The sequence below is a fragment of the Syngnathus acus genome, chromosome 10 (genome assembly GCF_901709675.1).
Source record: "Syngnathus acus chromosome 10, fSynAcu1.2, whole genome shotgun sequence".
NCBI classification, from domain to species: Eukaryota; Metazoa; Chordata; class Actinopteri; order Syngnathiformes; family Syngnathidae; genus Syngnathus; species Syngnathus acus.
Genome location: NC_051095.1, coordinates 27,660,189 through 27,683,385, shown reverse-complemented (window position 1 = coordinate 27,683,385; position 23,197 = coordinate 27,660,189). Strand labels below are relative to the sequence as shown.

The following is a 23,197-nucleotide window of genomic DNA, read 5'->3' as shown; positions in this document are numbered from 1 at the left end:
AATACCCAGCCATAAATCATTTTGCCTCAGTTATCCCAACAAAATACTAAATTACTAAATTATCTCCCACCTGCTGCTCGCTTAACACTAAACATGTACCTACACACTATTAATACATACGTATATTTCACACACAGACACTTAACGTACATACACACCTCAAATACAACACAAAGATACCTGAATGGTAGAAATAAACAAAATAAAACAAAAATAAAAAACAAAAAAACAGCCTGAACAAAACAATGACAAACAGACAAACAAAACCAACAAAGAAACGTAAATCAATAATTACTAAGCACCCCATGATACTCATACACCCTCATTTCTGTACCTTGTAAAAATAATTTCTTCTTTATATCTTTTTTTAAACTGATAGATGTTTGAACATTCCCTGAGCGTTTCCTCCAAAGTATTCCATAACTTAACTCCACATATTGAAATACAGAATGTTTTTTTTGTTGTGCGTGCCTTCCTTATCCTGTAATTAAATGTCCCCCTTAAATTATAACCCCCTTCCCTCCCAATGAAAAGATTCTGAATATTAGTTGGCAACAGATTATTTTTTGCTTTGTAAAGTATTTGTGCTGTCCGGAATTCCACTATATCTCTGAGTTTGATGAGTTTTGACTCTAAGAATAATGAATTTGTATGATCCCTGTATCCTGCCCCATGAATGATCCGTATTGCTTTTTTTTGTAAAATAATAAGTGGATATATTGTGCTTATGTAATTATTACCCCAGATTTCTACACAATACATGAAATATGGAAGAACTAGTGTATTATAAAGGATGCGAAGTGTTGTATGATCCAGAGCCTGTTTTGCTCTATTTAATACTGCGATGCACCTTGAGATTTTAGTTTGTACATGTTTAACTTGTGATTTCCAACTGATCTTATCATCTATTGTCACCCCTAAAAATTTAATCTCATTCACTCTTTCAATAATAACCCCATCCAGCTTTATCTCTAGTTTCAAATTAGTTCTGTGATTACCAAAAAGTATTACTCTTGTTTTGCTTAGGTTTAAGGATAATTTATTGCTGTCCAACCATACCTTTAATTTACTTAATTCAGTATTTATTAGTGTTGTTAAGGTGCGCAAATCACTACCAGAACAAAAAATATTTGTGTCATCTGCAAACAAAACCATCTTCAAAATATGTGATACCTTGCATATATCATTTATATATAATATAAAAAGTTTAGGGCCCAACACTGACCCCTGAGAGACGCCACAACTAATGTCCAACCACGTTGAACAAGTGTCACCCAACTTCACAAACTGCTTCCTTTTTGTGAAATAGCTCTTGATCCATTCTAACGGTTTCCCCCTGATGCCATACCGATGTAATTTATTGAATAATATTTCATGATTTATTGTGTCAAATGCCTTTCTTAGATCAATGAATATCCCAACTGTATATTGTTTTAGGTCTATTGCGTTAGTAATTTCCTCCACTGAGTCAATTAGTGCCAGTGATGTTGCCCTGTTGGATCTAAATCCATATTGACTTTCAGTGAGTATTTTATATTTATCTATAAATTTGTCCAGTCGTTTATTGAAAAGTTTTTCCAGTATTTTAGAAAATTGTGATAGTAATGATACAGGTCTGTAGTTTGTGAAGTGGTGTTTGTTCCCGGTTTTATACAAAGGTATGATTTTTGCTATTTTCATTTTATCTGGAAATATACCGGTCTGAAATGATAGGTTACAGATGTATGTTAATGGTTTAGAGATCCCCTCAATCACTCGTTTTACGGTAATCATATCAATGTCATCACAGTCTTTGGATGTCTTGTTTGTGCATTGGGAGACTATCTTTATAATTTCTCTCTCATCCGCTGCTTTGAGGAACATTGAGCTCAGATTCCTATCTATTAAACTATTACACTGCTCCTCAGTTGTTACTGAATCTGGTATTTGTTTGGCCAGATCAGGTCCCGTATTTACAAAGAATGTATTGAAGTTATCAGCCACTTCTTGCATATCATACTTCTCAGTATTCCCGATAATAAAATATTTAGGATAATAAATTTTTTTAGAGCCATTTTTTATTACAGTATTCATTATATTCCATATTTCTTTGGTGTTATTTTTATTATCATTTAATATTTTACGATAGTATTCTTTTCTAGCAGCTCTTTTAATATTAGTTAGTTTATTCTTATATTGTTTATATTTATTTTCTGACTCTTTAGTTCTCTGTCTTATAAATTCTCTGTAAAGTGTATTTTTCTTTTTACAGGCATTTTGTAAGCCCTTTGTGATCCAGGGATGATCTACATACTTTAGTTTCCTATTATTTACTTTTACAGGACAGTATTTGTCATATAACCTTTTGAAAATTTTTAAGAATTCCTCATATGCACAGTTAATATTATTTTCATTGTATATAATATCCCAGTTTTGTGACATTAAACCATTTTTAAATGCGTTTATTGTTTCTTCTGTTTTAATTCTTCTGTATTCCTGTTTTTTGGCCGGTTGGATAATTTTATAGTTGTCATCAAAAACCATAAAAACTGGCAAATGGTCACTGATGTCGCTGACTAATAACCCACTTATGGTGTTGTTTAAAATGTCATTTGTGAATATATTATCAATAAGAGTGGCACAGTGAGAAGTTATTCTGGTTGGTCTAGTGATTTTTGGATACAAGTTCATGCTATATATTGTGTTAACAAAGTGTTCGGTCAGGTTGTGCTTGTTTGGATTGAGTAAATCAATGTTGAAGTCCCCACAGATGAAAATTGTTTTGCAACTGATTTTCGAAAACACCTCCTCCATCCATTCTGTGAACAGTTCAATGCTAGAACCTGGTGTCCGATATATACAGCTAATGATCACATTTTTCTTTTTTTCCTTGAGTATTTCAATTGTTATGCATTCCAATATGTTGTTAACTACCATTGACATATCCTTTATCACCCTGACGTTTAATGTCTTTTCCACATAGATCGCAACTCCTCCTCCACCTTTGTTTTGTCGATCTATGTGTATAAAGTCATATCCCTCCAGCTCAAAGTCCGCCCCTTTTACTGTGTTGATCCATGTTTCCGTTATTGCAATAATGTTGAATGGGCGAGTAAACTGATGAAGATAATCCTTAATGTTTGTAAAGTTGGCATACAGACTCCTACTGTTAATATGTATAATAGACAGTTTGCTATCTATATTGATTCTATTAAATTCTTCATCAGTATAATAACTGCAGTTATTGTTGATTGAGTTAAAGAAGTTGTTATCCGGGTCTATATCATGTTCCATATCCAGTGAACTGTGGTCAGTGTATTGAAATGATTGGAGTTCCAGTTTGTCGTGTTCACTAATCCTCTGAGTTATGTTACTGTTGTCTTCAGGTGTAGATGCTTGATTTCTTTCGATGTGTGTCATGGTTGTGAGTAGAGTTTACCTTACAGTCCTGCATGATGATCATTGGTATCTATCCAGCTCCTCAATACTCCTTACCATCAGCACTTTTGCTTCCTCCGGTGTTCCATTGAGCTTGATAAATATTTTACAGTTTGTAGTCCAGATATGTTGAATTTTTTTCTGCTTCCTCAGGTAGCGTGCTTTTTTGGCAATATCAGCGTTGTGCTTGGTCAGGTGCTCATTGATGTAGACGTCGGTTCCTCTCAGCTTTCTTCCTTGTTTTAATAGTGCAATCTTGTGTTTTTTGTTGACAAACCGCATGATGACAGCGGGTTTGTCTCCGGGTCTCCTCTTGGGCAGAGGGTGGCAAGCTTCGATGTTGTCGCAGTCCAGCTGTATCCCCTTGGACTGCAGGAAAGTAGCCACCTGTTGCTCCGTGGAGCTAACATCCAGTTCATCGGGCTCACCTCCCTCGCCAGCGGCCAATGCCCGGGCGTATGACCGGGCTTTGGTATTGACTCCAGAGATGATCACGTCGTTGATTCTGGTATACTGCTCCAGGTCAGCAACCCTGCTTTCCAGGAAGGTGATTTTCTTTTCATTTTCCGCATTCTGGATGCGGAGAGCTTTGACCTCCTCGACCAGCTTGAGGATAGCTTTCTGCTCCAACCTGACAGCCGAGACTTCTTCAGTGAGGAAGTCCAACGCCTTTTTAATATCCTCGCCCTCCTCGACCGAAAAGAGGGGAGCCGTTGATGCCTTCTTCGGACCCATGTTTGGGACGCGCTTGTTGGTTTTTAGCAGTGAAGCAGTGTGTTGTAGCTTCGCGGCTAGTTAGCTCATCAACCAACTTTAACTTCCACTTTAGCATATACCCATGATATACACATGATAATTTGTGCTTTTAAGGTTTTCTTTTTCTTTGATGCCTTTCATGTTTTGTGTGAAGCACTTTGAATTGCCTTGTTGCTGAAATGTGCTATACAAATAAACTTGCCTTGCCTTACAATTAGGGGCTGGAAATGTTAGAACAAATTAATTAGAGCGTGTTAGGCTACGGATTTTCGTTATTGATCTGACTCCAAATTGTGATCAACACTTAACACAAGAGTTGTTATGTCCTAATCCACACACTGGCGCACCTAACAATTTTGCGAGTTCGTTCTTTCAAAGAGAAGACCAGTAGATCAATTCGGTCGAATTTACCAAGTATTTATTCCTGACAAAGCAAACTAATACAGGCGCCTGGGTCTCGGGTCCCTCACACCAAAACTCGTGTGTTCTTGTGACCATCAAGAGACAACACATTCTTCCGAGTTGCCCAGTTTTAAAGAAACACAATATGAATATTCAAGCATGCAAAACATTGTGTGGTGATTGGTCGATGGCCATCTCCTCCTCGTCTGAGTGTTATTGCTGCTGAGTGCAGGTGTCCGGCCTCAGCTGTCTGGCGGTTAGGTACGACCACCAGGACTGAGATGTTATTCTCGTTCCTCGCCGGCCTCGAGATGTTCAAATAAGGTGTTCTCCCTGTCTGGACCGATGAGACATCCTTGAGGTGTTTTTGTTCAGCATCCTCCCTGTCTGGACCGATGGCACATCCTGTTCCACAAGACTTCGTAGAAAATAAGTTCATGGAGTTGCCTTCACATTCCTTAGCGCCCATCATGCAACTACACAAGCACACCACTACTGAAGATTATATTGATATGATTATATATGTCTAACGCAGCTTTAATAAAATAAGTTTGCGAACTGGCAAAAGCATTTATTGATATGATTATAAGTCTAGCGCTGCCTTAATAAAATATGTTTGCAAACTGCCGAAAGCACATTTCCCTTTAAACGTGAACTTGATTTTTTGTTCTGGACTTTAGGTTACTGTGGTTACGGGTGATTTACCAGCCAAAGGGCAGGAACAAAGGCATATAGTTTTTGACCTTGTCTGATCTGATGCTTGAGATCGACGGTATGTTCAAGCGGATTTGCTATAATACTTGGGAGCTTCTTAGACGTTCTTTTTTGGAACATTGTCTGATTAGTGATCAGCCTTCTTGGCACATCTTTGGGCCTGTGGAATATTTTGAAGTGCAAGCGCACGCATTGTTGACAAAGGACGATCGATGGATTTAATGAATTGGAGTGACACAGATGGTTTTATAAACGTGTTATTTATGTAATAGTTTTTTTTAATAACTCTGAATGTTACGTCAGGCCCGTTCTCAGCTCTTTGTTTGTGTTTACTCAAGATTCAAGGTTCAAGATTCAAGAGTTTTTTATTCGCCATGTTTGAGCGTGCCAAACAAAGAATTTGACTTCGGTAAAACACACCCTCTGTTCAACATTTAGGTGACTAACAACACTCAGGACATGTGAAAAATGGCAAAAACAGTGTAGACAAATTCAAAAAAGGTGTGAAGAGCAGGATGTTATTGCACAGTAATGACTCTGAGACTCTAAGAGTGGTGTGAGTTCATCAGAGCAACAGCCTGGGGGAAGAAGCTGTCTCTGTGTCTGCTGGTTTTGGCGTACCGAGCTCTATAACGCCGTCCGGAGGGGAGTAGTTCAAACAGACTGCAACCTGGGTGAGACGGGTCTGTAGAGATGTTCGTTGCACGTTTCCTGGTCCTGGACAGGTACAAGTCTTGGATAGATGGGAGGTTAATTCCAATGATCTTTTCTGCAGTCCTGATTGTCCGTTGCAGTCTGTGCTTGTCTTGTTTGGAGGCTGATCCAAACCAGACAGTGATGGAGGTGCAGAGGACAGGCTGGATGATGGCAGTGTAGAAGGTCTTCAGAAGCTCTCGCGGCAGGTTGAACTTCTTGAGCTGTCTCAGGAAGTACAGCCTCTGCTGGGCCTTCTTCCGGACAGAGTCTATGTGGCCGGTCCATTTCAGGTCCCGAGAGATTGTGGTTCCCAGGAACTTGAAGTTGTCTTTGGAGAGAATAGTATTACTGCGGATAGTGAGGGGTGAAACTGGTGAAGGATCTCGCCTGAAGTCCACTGTCATCTCCACGGTCTTGAGCGGGTTCAGCTCCAGATGGTTTTGGTTGCACCAGTGGACCAGCCGCTCCACCTCTTGTCTGTACGCAGTCTCATCACCGTCCTGGATCAGTCCGATGAGAGTGGTGTCGTCTGCATACTTCAGGAGCTTCACAGGAGAGTCACCTGAGGAGAAATCATTGGTGTAGAGAGAGAAGAGCAGTGGGGAGAGGACGCACCCCTGAGGGGCTCCAGTATTGGTGGTCCGGGTGTCAGATGTGATGCCCCCCAGCCTCACACGCTGTATCCTGTTGGTCAGGAAGCTGGTGATCCACTGACAGGTGGAGGCAGGCACCGCAAGCTGGATGAGCTTCTGTTGGAGGATGTCAGGAGCGATGGTGTTGAACGCCGAGCTGAAGTCCACGAACAGGATCCTGGCGTACGTTCCTGGGGTGTCCAGGTGGTGCAGGATGTAGTGCAGTCCCATGTTGACCGCATCATCCACTGACCTGTTTGCCCGGTAGGCAAACTGGAGGGGGTCAAGCAGGGGGCCCGTGACATCCTTCAGGTGGTTCAGCACTAACCTCTCGAAAGATTTCATGACCACAGATGTCAGTGCGACAGGTCTGTAGTCATTCAAACCTGTGATGGTGGGCTTCTTGGCCACTGGAACGATGGTGGAGCTCTTGAAGCACGAGGGCACCTCACACAGCTCCAGAGAACGGTTGAAGATCCGTGCAAAGGTGGGCGCCAGCTGCTCAGCGCAGACTTTCAAGCAGGAAGGTGACACGCCGTCTGGGCCCGGTGCCTTCCTGGTCTTTTGTCTCCGGAACATCTGGCGCACTTCCTCCTCGCGGATCTGGAGTGCGGGCGCGGCCTCTGCAAGAGAGAGAGTGGGTGACAACGATGATAGAGGTGTGGACAGAGTAGTTGTGGGGAGAGGTGAGTATGTAGATTGTGCTGCAGGAAGTCCCGTTGTGTGGGAGGACCGATCAAACCTGCAGTAGAACCTGTTTAGCTGGTTAGCAAGCCTTGGGCACTCCACAGGACGGGGGGTTCGTTTCTTGTACCCCGTGATGCTCTGCAGACCTTTCCACACTGTTGAGGGATCAGGATTGGCAGAGAGGTGTCTCTTCAGGTTCTCCCCGTAACACCTCCTGGCTTTCCTGACCTCTCAGTTCGGTGTGTTTCTGGTCTGCTTGAACAGGTCGCGGTCGCCGCTCCTGTAGGCCTCCTCCTTGACTTTGCGCAGCCTCCTGAGGTTCGGTGTAAACCAAGGTTTGTCGTTGTTGTACGTGCAGAAGGTCTTAGTCTGCACACACAGATCCTCACAAAAACTGATGTATGATGTGACAGTGTCAGTGAGTTCATGCAAGTCTAAAGTTGCAGCCTCGAAAACTCCCCAATCGGTGCAGTCAAAGCAGGCTTGGAGGTCCTGCCTTGACTCCACTGTCCACTTCCTCACAGTCCTCACCACAGGCTTAGAAGTTTTTAGTTTCTGCCTGTAGGCCGGGATCAGATGAACTAGACAGTGGTCCGAGAGTCCTAAAGCTGCACGAGCCGCAGAGTGGTATGCATCCTTGATCACGGTGTAGCAGTGGTCCAGAGTCTGTGCCCCTCTGGTGGGACACGTTACGTGCTGTCTGTATCTGGGGAGTTCGTGTACGAGGTTCGCCCTGTTAAGATCACCCAGAACAATGATTTGGTAATTTGGTAGAAGTTTCTCCATGTCTGTTACCTGGTCAGCCAGCATCTGCGTGGCTTCACTCGCACGTGCGTGTGGTGGAATGTAAACAGCCGCCATGACGATTGAGGAGAACTCCCGTGGTGAATAGAACGGCCGGCAGTTTATGAAAAGTGTTTCTAGGAGAGGGCTGCAAAACTCTTTCAACACCGTGACATCAGTACACCAACGTTCATTAATGTAGAAACAGAGACCACCTCCCTTGGATTTTCCGGAGAGCTCCGCGCTGCGATCTGCACGAGTTAGCCTATACCCCGCTAGCTCCACGGCGTGGTGGGGGGTTCGTTCGCTGAGCCACGTTTCCACAAAGCACAGCGCGGCGGATCTGCTGAAGTCCGTGTTCCTTGAAGTGAGGAGCAGCAGTTCGTCCATCTTGTTCGCCAGGGAGCGGACATTCGCCAGATGAATTGACGGTAGGGCAGAACGGAACCCTCTCTGCCTCAGCTTTACGAGTGCTCCGGCTCGTTTTCCGCGCCGCCGTCGCGCTAGCTTGTATAGCACCGCCGCTCCGGCTAGAATCTCCGACAAACAGTCTGAATCAGAGAGAACAGGAGAGAAAATACCAGAAGAAGACTGTCCGATGTTTAACAGCGCTTCTCTGGTAAAAGTGATCCGGGATGGACAGCAGAGGACACAGAAAACACACAAAATAAGACAAAGAAACAGAGAGCGACTCACCGTGGCTGCCATCCGCGGCGCCATCATATGACGTATGTCACGTTAGCATACCTATCGTTTAGCCTGTTGTTGCTCGTTCATGTCTGTTCTTGGTGTTGGATTTTGTCGAATAAATTGCCCCCCAAAATGCGACTTGTACTCCGGAGCGACTTATATATGTTTTTTTTCACTTTTTTGGGCATTTTATGGCTGATGCACTTGTACTCCGGAGCTACTTTTAGTCCGAAAATTACGGTATATATACATACTACATATATACATATATATACATACATACATATATATATATATATATATATATATATATATATATACGCGTATACTTACACACACACGCACGCACACACACGTATCATATTTATATTTATATTATTTATACATTATTTTCTGTAGGTCATTTATACTACGTATTTATATAGTATTTACAAGTTTGAAATTATTATTTAATGTTCTAATGGTAACATATACACGTATATGGTTTTATATACACTGATCAATGTATGTACGTTAAGAAAAAGGGTGGCTCTACTTTGCGGATTTTCACATATCTTGGAACCAATTATCCGCGATAAACGAGGTATATATATATATATTTTGTCCACAATTTAGGCAGCGCGCTATCTGCGCCTCACGGCAAAAGCCGTTGCCAATCACCTGTTATCCAATTTACTCACTGCGCGCTCGTTTGATTTCTTCAGATTTAGGAAAATGACACTGAAGCAGAAATTACACTTACACAGGTTGGTTGAGTTTAATCACAATTCTTGTTAAGAAAGCTCTGTTTTCAGGAAAGTACAATACAGCGGTGGGCCTTTTGTGCGACCATGCTCAAGAGCAGAAAGTCTCCATTCAGAAAAGGCAACGTTCAAGGTTCTTTGCTCAGCTTATATTCAGTTGCACATGCCGGTGTGGGCCGAGTTTGATGGGTGATGAGTCTTTGGGGTGGGGCAAGTTCGCAGGAGAGTTTGATTTCATGGGAGTGGGTGCTGGTTCGGTGAGAGCTGGTTCCGTGGGGTTGGGTGCTGATTATGGGCGATTCGATGTGTGTGGGGGCTGTTGTTTTCCTTTCCGTCTTTCAGCCTTGACGATCATCTTTGGCCGGGTTCTTGGCTTATCTCCCTCTGGCACCTCTACCGGTTTTATCTCCAAGTGTCCTTCCTGTAAATCATTCTTGCACATACATCCACTTCGCCCACTGTCGCACACCGCCCATTCATCATTCTTTCAATTTTGTCATTTTGTATGGAATTATGTGAGCTTTTGGCTGTGACATCATCAATTTATTAATGTTCCCTTTACTATGCAGTTTGTACTCACCACTTACCATGTTTTTGTTTGTTTGTTCTTTTGATACTCCATGTCCTTGCTTACGTCATCATATTCTTAGTTTAATCATGCTTCCAACCATATCTTTTCTTTGTTAGGCAAAATATTTCCCTCTGTCCAGAACGTTCAGTAGTAATCGAAAACTGGCGTCTAGCATTAGTCAAAACATAAGATATAATCAAGTACTGAACATTTTTAGAAAACTTTGGCAGTGTCCGTGATTTAGAAAATCATCAGGCATGCATTAAACAGTTCCTTAAGGGTCATTAAGCTATTCAGGCAATATATCCAAAAACATTTGTTATTTCAAAGTGCTCAGAAATATATATCAGATCATAAAGTTATAAAAACCTTTGTCATTACCACCTATCAAAAATGTCTAGTTATGTCTGCTTTATTGATTTGGTGTGTAGGTATAATTATGCTTAAAATGTTTCTTTTATTGTTTTAATATGTGAATATATATACTTGTCTGCTTATGTACTTTATTCAATGAGGTTTGAGCATATCTGTTTTTGTAGCTAGGCAGGACTTTTTGTATTTCGAACCCATTCCTTCAATATCCATCCATCCATCCATCCATCCATCCATCCATCCATCCATCCATCCATCCATCCATCCATCCATCCATCCATCCATCTTCGATACCGCTTGTCCCCACGGGGGTCACGGGCGTGCTGAAGCCTATCCCAGCAGTAATCGGGCAGTAGGTGGGGGACAGAAGCACACAGAAGCTCTGTTAAAGGAAGCGCATTGTCAACGGGATGGATCTGCCATACCGATTTCTGATCTTTTGCGATTCATCCTCGAAGTTATCAAGAATTATGGAGCAGCCCCAAGTCAGATACTGGGACAATCAAAAGACCCATTACACTGCACTCCAGCCTCAGCCTCGTGAGCGGGTGTTTTCAACGGCTGGAGAAATTGTGTCCAAAAAGCGCAACAGGCTGAATTTCAAAACATTGGAAAAACTTATTGTTTTAAATAAAGATTTGTAAAAAAAAACAAATCCTAGTGCACAAGCATCCTTTTTCACAACACGTTCACTTATATTTTCATGCTATGATACATGTTCACATTATTGATTAATGAAAAAAGAAAATATACTTTAAATTTAAAGAATACAATATATAATATAATTACTTAAATTAATTAATGTATATACTTGGTCATCAAATCAGTGTCAGTTGAGTCTGTCAACTAGGTTGTCTGTAGTATTTTTAAGGTCCAGCAGGTGTCAGCACTCAGTGACACAGTATCGACACAGTATCAATACAGTTTGGCAATGTGTCGAAACGTTTAACGACGCCTCATCGACCCATCACTAATATACATATATATATGAATGAATGAATGAATGAATATTTATTTCGAACATGATTCAAAGAATAAAACCAATAAAAAACAAACAACAAAAAACAAAAAACAAGCAATATATATCACTGTTCGAAAAGGAGTGGGAAGAAGCCTAAGCTTATCATGTCCTACCCCTATCCATCACTTAGTTCCAAGTGAGAACATTAAAATGGCAAAAGAACAAAAGAAAAACAACAAAAACATCTTATAATCCAAAAGTGTAACAGTAGTCACCTTCATTTTCCTCTTTTTGGTAATTTGCAAATATCATTCCTTTATAGATTTTTTAAAATAGAACTATATTTCTGCTTTCCTTCATTTTATCTTCTAGCCCATTCCACACAGTTACTCCATAGGATGATATGCACCTGCTCCTGAGATTGGTGCGAGCATACCCTTATCAAAGTTACCTTTTCCTCTCAAATTATAGCCCTTATCTTTTTCAATAAATAATTTTTGAATGTTCCCTGGGAGTTTTTGAGTCTTTGCTCGATACATTATCTGTCCCAGTCTAAATTTGAATAGGTCCATTAGCTTTAAAGCGTTTGATTTTAAAACCAAATTATTTGTATGATCTCGAAATCCAACCTTGTGTACAATTCTCATAGCTTTTTTCTGTAGTACAATGAATTGTTTTAAAGTGCTTATGTATGCATTTCCCCATATCTCCACACAGTAAGTCAAATATGGTAAAACAAGACAACAATACAGAGTATACAACATTCTCTGCTCCAGAATATGTTTTGCACTGCACAGCACTGCAATACTCCTTGCTACTTTGGTTCTAACGTATCTTATATGAGATTTCCAACAGAATTTATTGCCTAATATTACTCCTAAAAATTTGATCCCATGAACTTGTTCAATATTGACATTATCTATTGTTACTTGAACCTGTGTATCTATTTAACGGTTTCCAAATACCATCAGTTTGGTTTTGTCTACATTCAATGATAATTTATTAATGTCAAACCATATTTTTAGTTTGGACAATTCAGTTGTGATGGTCTCCAATAGTATCTTTAAGTCATTTTCAGAACAGAAGATGTTGGTGCTGTCCTCAAAAATAATACATTTAAAGATAGTTGACACCTTACAAATATCATTTATGTACAGAACAGATAATATGGGAACCAACACTGACCCCTGTGGGACTCCACAGGTAATGTCTAGGCATGATGACTGTCGCAGAAAAGTTCTTTATTTTCTGTAATGCAATTAAAAAAACTAAAATGTCATACATTCTGGATTCAGAACTAAACTAAATCACAAACATGGGGAAGACTACTGATCTGACTGCTGTCCAGAGGACCATCATTGACACCCTCCATCAGGAGGGTAAGACACAAAAAGAAATTTCTCAAAGAGCAAGCTGTTCACAGAGTGCAGTTTCAAAGCACATCCACAAAAAGTCTGTTGGAAGGGGGAAATGTGGCAGGAAACGCTGCACAACCAAGAGAGATGACCACAGCCTTAACAGCATTGTGAAGAAGAGTCGCTTCCAGAATTTGGGGGAGCTTCAAAGACAGTGGACTGATGCTGGAGTCCAGGTCTCAAAAGCCACTGTTCACAGACGTGTCCGGGAAATGGGCTACAATAGCCGTATTCCCATGGTCAAGCCACTTCTGAACTCAAGACAACGGAAGAAGCGTCTGACTTGGGCTATGGAAAAGAAGCACTGGACAGTTGCAGAGTGGTCCAAAGTCCTATTTTCAGACGAAAGCAAGTTTTGTATTTCATTTGGAAGTCAAGGCGCCAGAGTCTGGAGAAAGGCTGGAGTGGAGCAAAATCCAAGTTGCTTGAAATCCAGTGTGAAGTTCCCACAGTCAGCGATGGTTTGGGGAGCCATGTCAGCTGCTGGTGTTGGTCCACTGTGTTTCATCAAGTCCAGAGTAAATGCAAATTTTAGAGCACTACATGCTTCCGTCTGCTGAAGAGCTCTATGGAGATGATGATTTTCATTTTCCACCATGATCTGGCACCTGCCCACAGTGCCAAAACCACCAGTAAATGGTGTACTGATCATGGCATTACTGTCCTCGATTGGCCTGCCAATTCTCCTGACCTGAACCCCATAGAGAATTTGTGGGATATTGTGAAGAAGACGCTGAAAGAAACCAGACCCAACAATGCAAATGAGCTAAAGGCCGCTATTGAAGCATCCTGGGCATCCATAACACCTCAGCAATGCCACAGGCTGATTGCCTCCATTCCACGCCGCAATGATTGATTGATTGATTGATTGAATATTTATTGATCCCCAGGGGTGGGGAAATTCAGGCCCCAGCAGTATCCATACCACAGAGTGGGTACACAAAAGACACACAGATGGCATGAGCGCAACTCAATAGGCTCTCATAAGGCTGCCACACAACGGCACCACAAAGAAAGTCAGAAAGTGCACAAGATAAAAGCCATCAAAGCAAAAACAAAGCTAAAAGACAAAGGAAAAAAAGCAACAGCGGCCAACCAGCACCCCTCAATACAAGAGAACACCCAAAACACACAAAATAGCCTCCACGGGGTCCATAGACAGGTGTAAGGGCAGTCCAGTTCAACGGCGCCCAATGGACCGTGGTCGTGAATCGGTGAAAAACATCACAAAGCAGGCAAGCGTGTGAGCAGCGTCCTGGGCACCCAGTCGGGTGCACGTGCAGATGGTCACCACGGGGCTAGCATGGCGAAAGTTGTTGGTTCCGACGAGCACGAGGGAGCGGACTCCCCACAGGGGTCGCGGCTGCAAGGCCAAGGCGAGGGACCCGGTCATCACTGACCGGATAAGCAGGAAGCCGTCGTAGAGTTACGCCGGCCTCGACCGATGATCCCGGTCCCACGAAGAAAAAAATTAATAAAAAACATCCGATCCGAAGAGATACCGAGGTGCGGTAGAAGGCACCAGCATCGCCGAATGGACAAAAAGACAGAAAGAAAAAGGAGAAAAGAAGGAAATAAAGAGGAAAAGAGAGAACACTGCTGGGAGGCAGCCACTTACGGCGCCATACCGGACGTAGTAATCTGTGCAAAAGGATTCCCAACCAAGTACTGAGTGCCTTAATGGACATTTTCAAATGTTTGATTTTGTTTTGCTGTTATAAATCTTTTTTTCGAGGAGGTTGAGCTGCAGTTCCCTCATCCTGAATTGGTCCACGAGAATCCAGATAGCCGCTGTCAGCTTGGGTGCCACCTAACCACCTCCCCAGCCGGGGAGGGGTGGGGGGAGGGGGGAGGGGGAGCGAAAACAAACTCCAGCCGAATCGGCCACTACAGGTTCATTAAAGGCCATATCATAGAAATGTGTCTTTAAACGTGTCTTAAATGTTTCTACTGAGGTAGCAGTTCTAATATCCATTGGTAGGGCATTCCAAAGCTCTGGAGCCCAAATAGAAAATGCTCTAGACCAGGGGTGGCCAACCCGCGGCTCGCGAGCCGCATGCGGCTCTTTGCCGGGTTTCATGCGGCTCCTTTACGTTCGGCTCGCGAGCCGCATGCGGCTCCTTGCCGGGTTTCATGCGGCTCCTTTACGTTCAAATCAACATTTGTGGGTTTATTTGTTTGTTTGTTTGTTTGTTTTTGTGCGTGTTCGCTTCGCTTGAGTTCAATATGGTATTTTCGTCAAACACTGCGTGTTCGCTTCGCTTGAGTTCAATATGGTATTTTCGTCAAACGCGCATGTGCATGAGGTGAAATCCCGCAAAGGAGGAGAGGCAAACCCATCCGGGGGGGGGGGGGGGGGGGGGGATGTGGCTCTTTGCGGTACACAGTAAAAAAATGTGGCTCTTAGTCTCTGACTGGTTGGCCACCCCTGCTCTAGACCCTGCAGACATTTTCTTGGCCCTCGGTGTCACTAAAAGACTAGCGTTTTGCAAACGAAGGTTACGAGACGGAACATAAGGAACAACTAGGTCGACGAGATATGAAGGCGCTAAGCCATGCAGTGATTTATAGGTTAATAGAAGAACCTTGAAGTCACATCTTAAATGGACCGGGAGCCAATGTAAGTTGGCTAATATTGGGGTAATGTGATCAAATTTTCTTGTCCGTGAGAGCAGCCTCGCAGCAGCATTTTGTACTAACTGTAGACTGTTGATGCGGGATTTAGGAAGACCAGAGAATAATACATTACAGTAGTCCAGGCGCGACGTGACGAACGCATGTATAATAGTTTCCGCATCACCGGTCGAGAGGATCGGACGAATCTGAGCTATATTACGAAGGTGAACAAACGCAATTCTGGTTATATTCTTAATGTGCTTTTGAAAGGGGAGCGTTTGGTCAAATATTACCCCGAGATTAGTTACAGTATCGCTCTGAGTGATAGTACGGTTATCTATCGTTATAGTGGTTTCCTTAAATAAGTGTTGATAACGAGTTGGACCAATTATCAACATCTCAGTTTTATCTGGGTTAAGACGAAGGAAGTTGAGGGACATCCATTGCTTGATCTCCGCAAGGCACGCCTCAAGATTACAACAATCCCGCGGATCTGTCATCGATAACGGCATATATAATTGGGTGTCATCCGCATAGCATTGAAAACTAATATTATATTTATGTATTATGTCCCCAAGCGGAATCATATAAATATTAAATAGAATTGGTCCGAGTATCGATCCCTGTGGGACACCACACGTAACATTATAGAGCTCAGAGGACATATTGCCATGGACCACTCGGTGCGTCCTGTCTGATAGATAGGAATAGAACCAGCCTAGTGCTGACCCTGAAATACCAACACAACTTTTAAGACGCCCTAATAAAATTTCGAAGTCTACAGTGTCGAAGGCAGCACTAAGATCGAGTAGTAACAATACAGATGAAGTGTTTGAATCCATAGCTATGAGGAGATCATTAGTCACTTTAGCAAGTGCTGTCTCAGTGGAATGATTAGCTCTAAAACCAGACTGAAATATCGATTATTCAGAGTCAGAGTCAGAGTCAGAGTCAGCTTTATTGTCAATTCCTTCATGCTAGGACACACAAAGAAACCGAAATACCGTTCCCCCTATCCCACGGTGACGAGACACAGCACACGATTAACACACAAGTAAAACAACGGGGAGAGAGTTCAGGACCCCAACAGCCTGGAGACCACAAACTTCGCCAGTGGCGAGCAGTGCTGGCATCCCACAACAAAGTCCCGGCACCATTCGTCACGGATGTAGATGCACAGTCCACCTCCACGCGATGTTCCCCCTCGTACAATGGCCCGGTCCGCCCGATAGCGCGCCATCCGCTCCAGACGCACAGCAGCTACGCACTGTCCGGTCCGCAGAACTCAGCAGGCATGTTGATGTCCAGCGATCGAACGTCCGCCAGAAGAATGGAAGGCACGGCCGGGCGAGCCGGGGTGGCCGCCAGCCAGGCCCGGACGCCCAACCGGGGGAAGAATAGCAGGCGAGTCCGGTGACGCTCCAGGACGGCGCAGACCGAGCGCCTTTAATGTCCCCGCTTCAAAGCGCAGATCGCCACAAAACTCGCTTTCGCCGATGTCGAGCAGAACCAGCCCGCCGCACTTGAAGCACAACCCGGTACGACGAGACGAACACACAAAACTGGCGGACAAACCCACATTAAACGACAAAACAAAACACCGTTCGGGACAGAGAGAGGCCGCAGCGTGTGCACGCGCCGCCATCTTACTTCCGTGTTTATTCCGTGATTATTGGCGACCATGTAATCAATAAGCTGCTGCGCTACTACTTTTTCAAGAAGTTTTGCTATGAATGGGAGGTTTGAAACTGGCCTATAATTACTGAGACAGTCCGGGTGAGATTTGGTCGCTTAAGTAACGGTTTAATGATAGTGGTTTTAAAGGCTGTTGGCACTATCCCAGAGGAGACAGACAGATTGATTATATTTAAGACGGACGGTCCTAAAATTTGAAATAATTCTTTAAGTAGTTTGGTTGGAAGCGGGTCGACTAAACATGTTGTTTGTTTAGCCGCACTAACCAATTGTGTAAGCCTTTCAAGGGACACACTTTTAAAATTTGAGAGGGTTATTGCATGATCATCAACGCTGGTAAACGGCGGTCTCGACTGAGCGATTGGAATGGTATTCTTGATCTCGTCCCTAATGGATTCAATCTTTTGAGCAAAAAATTTCATGAACTTGTCAGCTGAGTGGAAGGAGCTATCGGGGGTCGGCTGGCGTAGTGTTAGCTTTGCCACTGTATCAAATAGGTATTTAGGATTGTTTTTATTGAGATTAATGTCTTGCGAAAAATAACGAGTTTTTGCTAAGATAAGCGCAATATTTCAGGAGGCTGTCCTGCCATGCCTGATGGAAAACCTCAAGTTTGGTTAAACGCCATCTGCGCCATCTGCGCTCATGCTTTCTACATAATTGCTTAAGCGTACGTGTTTCATCTGTGAACAACGGAGTAGGCAATCTACGGCGAGTTTTCAGACATAGCGGCGCCACAGAGTCGATGGCATTTAACAATGTCACATTGAATTCATTTGTAAGATTATCAATACATACGATGTATGCGGGAAATATGGCGGTTGCCGGCAACAGTAACTCAGATAGCGCAGTTGCAGTCATGGAGTTAAAATTACGGCTGCTATAATTCTGATTGGTCTCTTGTCTTTGACAAGGAACTAAAATTTCAAATTTTATTAAGTAATGATCAGACAAAACAGTAGTGTATGGCAGTACTGCTATATTTGAGGTTGCCAGTCCTCGGGATAATACCAGATCTAAGGTATTTCCATTCTTATGCGTTGCTGCCTGTACTGCTTGCGTAAAACCAAACGTATCAGTTAAAGTCTGAAACGCCGAAGTAAGTGGCTCTGACGGTAAATTCATGTGGATGTTGAAATCGCCCATGATAATTATATTATCCGCATTTGTCACTAGATCAGCCAAGAATTCTGAAAATTCATCCAGGAAGCCAGAGTAAGCCCCGGGTGGACGTTAAATAACAGCAAGATAAAATGACGGTAAAGCGGTGGATCAGACAGTGAGAATTTCAAATGTTTTAAATACGTTAATCGAACGAGGCCTAAATCTAAGCTCGGAATTTGAGATGAGGGCGACACCCCCACCCTTTTTTCGAGGACGCGCCACATGCGAGCTCACATAATTTGGAGGCGAGGCCTCGTTAAGCGGCAGCAGTTCATTAGGTTTTAACCAGGTCTCGCAAAGACCAAAAACGTTTAGATTATGTTCCGTGATGAAGTCATTAACGAGAACTGCTTTCGTATGAAGCGATCTAATATTCATAAAACCGAGTTTAAGTGTAATCGGTCGATCAGGGTGCGTATCTATCGAAGGATTTTTAAACGAGATGCGAGTAAGATTGTGTTCTCTAGGCCTGACATCACCTCTCAAATGTTTATTAGCGCGGTGGGACGATACGACCGTGGGAATTTGATCGTAAATATTTGTTACACATGTAAAATTATCTGAAACAGGCACCATTTCATCAGCAAAACCGATCGGGGTGGAGTGATTGGATCTACCCCAGAAGAAGGTGTGTTTATGTGTACTGTAGCACTCTTCAAACTGTCACACTCTAGTCACACGAGGAGCTATGTGCATGCTGGAAGTCTAGCCTAGCGCTAGTTAACTTTAACTTAACAGACTCCAAACCCATCCTAACAGGTGGTCTAATCACCTGTGCCCCGGCCTGCTCTAAAGTGACCTGTCATGAGTGGCTCAAACAGTAATCTATATTCCTAGAAAGAGTGAAGGCGCCTTCACGGTTAGGGTGAAGGCCGTCCTTCTTCAGCAGGTCGGGGCGGCCCCAGAAGCAGGACCAGTTATCTATAAAATACAGTCCCTGCTTTTTACAGAACCCAGTGTCAAACGCGCACTTTTTATTAAAGTGCCTCCGGCTGCCCAGTAACGGGTTCAATAAACCGGGGCGAAGGGACTCGTCCGTAGCTGACCACCCGAGTTAAATTAATTCTACCAGAATCAATCTAATTTCTATATGACGCCAACCCCTCTCAAGTCATCCGACGCGCGAGCCGAGTAACTCTATTCGAGGCGAGTCGTCGAAATGACCGCGCCATAATGGTGGCTCCCTTCGGTTGTCTGATGCTGGTATTACGTTACGGATATTTTTAGATGCCTTTGTTAAGACCTCAAGGATTCGTTAATTTACTAGAGCGCCCTCGCCCTAGCTGAGCTCAAGATAACTACTTCAAACCAGATCTGACAATTCCTGATGTTAAGGATTAAAGCTGTCTTCACTTTAAAAAGAATTGAACGGATTTAAAGAATGACTATGATAGGGAAATAAAGACATTTTAAAGTTGTAATTACCGCATCAGCCCCTTATGATGATAAAAATTAATGGATCACGTTTTCCCTCGCCCGGACGCGGGTCACCGGGGCCCCCCTCTGGAGCCAGGCCTGGAGGCGGGGCTCGAAGGCGAGCGTCTGGTGGCCGGGCCTTCGCCCATGGGGCCCGGCCGGGCTCAGCCCGAAAAGGAAACGTGGGTCCCCCTTCCCATGGGCTCACCACCTGTGGGAGGGGCCAAAGGGGTCGGGTGCATTGCAAGCTGGGCGGCGGCCAAAGGCAGGGACCTTGGCGGTCTGATCCCCGGCTGCAGAAGCTGGCTCTTGGGACATGGAATGTCACCTCTCTGGCTGGAAAGGAGCCCGAGCTGGTGTGCGAGGCAGAAAAGTTCCGACTAGATATAGTCGGACTTGCCTCCACGCACAGTTTGGGTTCCGGTACAAGCCCTCTCGAGAGGGGCTGGACTCTCTTCCACTCTGGAGTTGCCCACGGTGAGAGGCGTCGGGCAGGTGTGGGTATACTTATTGCCCCCCGGCTGGGCGCCTGCACATTGGGGTTCACCCCGGTGAACGAGAGGGTAGCCTCCCTCCGCCTTCGGGTGGGGGGACGGGTCCTGACTGTTGTTTGTGTCTATGCACCAAACGGCAGCTCAGAGTACCCACCCTTCTTGGAGTCCCTGGAGGAAGTGCTGGAGAGCGCTCCTTCTGGGGACTCCGTCGTTCTACTGGGTGACTTCAATGCTCACGTGGGCAATGACAGTGAGACCTGGAAGGGCGTGATTGGGAGGAACGGCCCCCCCGATCTGAACCCGAGCGGTGTTCTATTGTTGGACTTCTGTGCTCGACACGGATTTTCAATAATGAACACCATGTTCAAACATAAGGGTGTCCATGTGTGCACTTGGCACCAGGACACCCTAGGCCGCAGTTCGATGATCGACTTTGTAGTCGTGTCATCGGATTTGCGGCCGCATGTTTTGGACACTCGGGCGAAGAGAGGGGCGGAGCTGTCAACTGATCACCACCTGGTGGTGGGTTGGCTCCGATGGTGGGGGAAGATGCCGGTCCGACCTGGCAGACCCAAACGTTCTGTGAGGGTCTGCTGGGAACGTCTGGCGGAATCCCCTGTCAGGAAGAGCTTCAACTCCCACCTCCGGCAGAGCTTTTCCCACGTCCCGGGGGAGGCGGGGGACATTGAGTCCGAGTGGACCTTGTTCCGCGCCTCCATTGTTGAGGCGGCCGACCGGAGCTGTGGCCGTAAGGTCATTGGTGCCTGTCGTGGCGGCAATCCCCGAACCCGCTGGTGGACACCGGCGGTAAGGGATGCCGTCAAGCTGAAGAAGGAGTCCTATCGGGCCGTTTTGGCCTGCGGGACTCCGGAGGCAGCTGACAGGTACCGGATGGCCAAGCGGAACGCGGCTTCGGCGGTTGCTGAGGCAAAAACCCGGGCGTGGGAGGAGTTCGGCGAGGCCATGGAGAATGACTTCCGGACGGCTTTGAGGAAATTCTGGTCCACCATCCGGCGTCTCAGGAGGGGGAAGCAGTGCAACGTCAACACTGTTTACAGTGGAGATGGCGTGCTGCTGACCTCGACTCGGGACGTCGTGTGTCGGTGGGGAGAATACTTCGAAGACCTCCTCAATTCCACCGACACGCCTTCCATTGTGGAAGCAGGGCCTGAGGACTCTGAGGCGGACTCTCCAATCTCTGGGGTTGAAGTCACTGAGGTAGTTAAAAAACTCCTCGGTGGCAAGGCCCCGGGGGTGGATGAGATCCGCCCGGATTTCTTAAGGGCTCTGGATGTTGTGGGGCTGTCATGGCTGACACGTCTCTACAGCATCGCGTGGACATCGGGGACAGTGCCTCTGGATTGGCAGACTGGGGTGGTGGTTCCCCTCTTTAAGAAGGGGGACCGGAGGGTGTGTTCCAATTACAGGGGAATTACACTCCTCAGCCTCCCTGGTAAGGTCTATTCAGGGGTGCTGGAGAGGAGGGTCCGTCGGGAGGTTGAACCTCGGATTCAGGAGGAACAGTGTGGCTTTCGTCCTGGCCGTGGAACAGTGGACCAGCTCTTCACCCTCAACAGGATCCTCGAGGGTGCATGGGAGTTCGCCCAACCAGTCCACATGTGTTTTGTGGACTTGGAGAAGGCGTTCGACCGTGTCCCTCGGGAGGTTCTGTGGGGGGTGCTTCGGGAGTACGGGGTACCGAGCCAACTGATAAGGGCGGTTCGGTCCCTGTATCACCGATGCCAGAGTGTGGTCCGCATTTCCGGCAGTAAGTCGGATTCGTTCCCAGTGAGGGTTGGACTCCGCCAAGGCTGCCCTTTGTCACCGATTCTGTTCATAATTTTTATGGACAGAATTTCTAGGTGCAGCCGAGGCGTTGAGGGTGTCCGGTTTGGGGACCTCAGCATCGCGTCTCTGCTTTTTGCAGACGACGTTGTGCTGTTGGCTTCTTCAGGCCGTGATCTCCAGCTCTCACTGGAGCGGTTCGCAGCCGAGTGTGAAGCGGTCGGGATGAGGGTCAGCACCTCCAAATCCGAGTCCATGGTCCTCGATCGGAAAAGGGTGGAATGCCCTCTCCGGATCGGGGATGAGATCCTGCCCCAAGTGGAGGAGTTTAAGTATCTTGGGGTCTTGTTCACGAGTGAGGGGAGGATGGAGCGCGAGATCGACAGGCGGATCGGTGCAGCGTCGGCAGTAATGCGGACTCTGTACCGGTCCGTCGTGGTAAAGAGAGAGCTGAGCCAAAAGGCAAAGCTCTCAATTTACCGGTCGATTTACGCTCCTACCCTCACCTATGGTCACGAGCTATGGGTCGTGACCGAAAGAACGCGATCCCGGATACAAGCGGCCGAAATGAGTTTTCTCCGCAGGATGTCCGGGCTCTCCCTTAGAGATAGGGTGAGGAGTTCGGTCATCCGGGAGAGACTCGGAGTAGAGTCGCTACTCCTCCACGTTGAGAGGAGCCAGATGAGGTGGCTCGGGCATCTCATCAGGATGCCTCCTGGACGCCTCCCTGGGGAGGTGTTCCGGGCATGTCCCACCGGTAGGAGACCCCGGGGACGACCCAGGACGCGCTGGAGAGACTATGTCTCTCGGCTGGCCTGGGAACGCCTTGGGATCCCCCGGGATGAGCTAGATGAAGTGGCTGGGGAGAGGGAAGTCTGGGAGTCCCTCCTGAAGCTGCTGCCCCCGCGACCCGACCCCGGATAAGCGGAAGAAGATGGATGGATGGATAATTACCGCATATAAAACCATGCTCGACATAGTTAATACGAAATAATCGATACCGAATTAAGGCTTAAGAGATTTAATGAATAAGCAAGAAAAAGAATTACAAGTCGAAAAAACAAAATAACAAGACTCACCCACACAGAACAAGAGAGGAGACTTAAGGTCTAAAATCCTATTTGGTTGAACAAGTCGAGTGATCGGCTCTCCTTTGTTCCAAAATCCGAAAATCTGTTTAAAAAAGAG

The 23,197-nt window shown here is 45.3% G+C and overlaps 1 long non-coding RNA gene across 1 annotated transcript; it reads right to left on the bottom strand.

The window, feature by feature from the left end:
• Positions 1-9,645: 9,645 nt before the first annotated feature.
• LOC119129565 lies at positions 9,646-23,173 on the bottom strand. The gene is made up of 3 exons (XR_005099261.1): positions 23,089-23,173; positions 9,870-9,875; positions 9,646-9,656 (listed from the first exon to the last, which is right to left on the bottom strand). It is a non-coding gene; the product is annotated as an uncharacterized LOC119129565 (long non-coding RNA).
• Between the last annotated feature and the right edge of the window lie 24 nt (positions 23,174-23,197).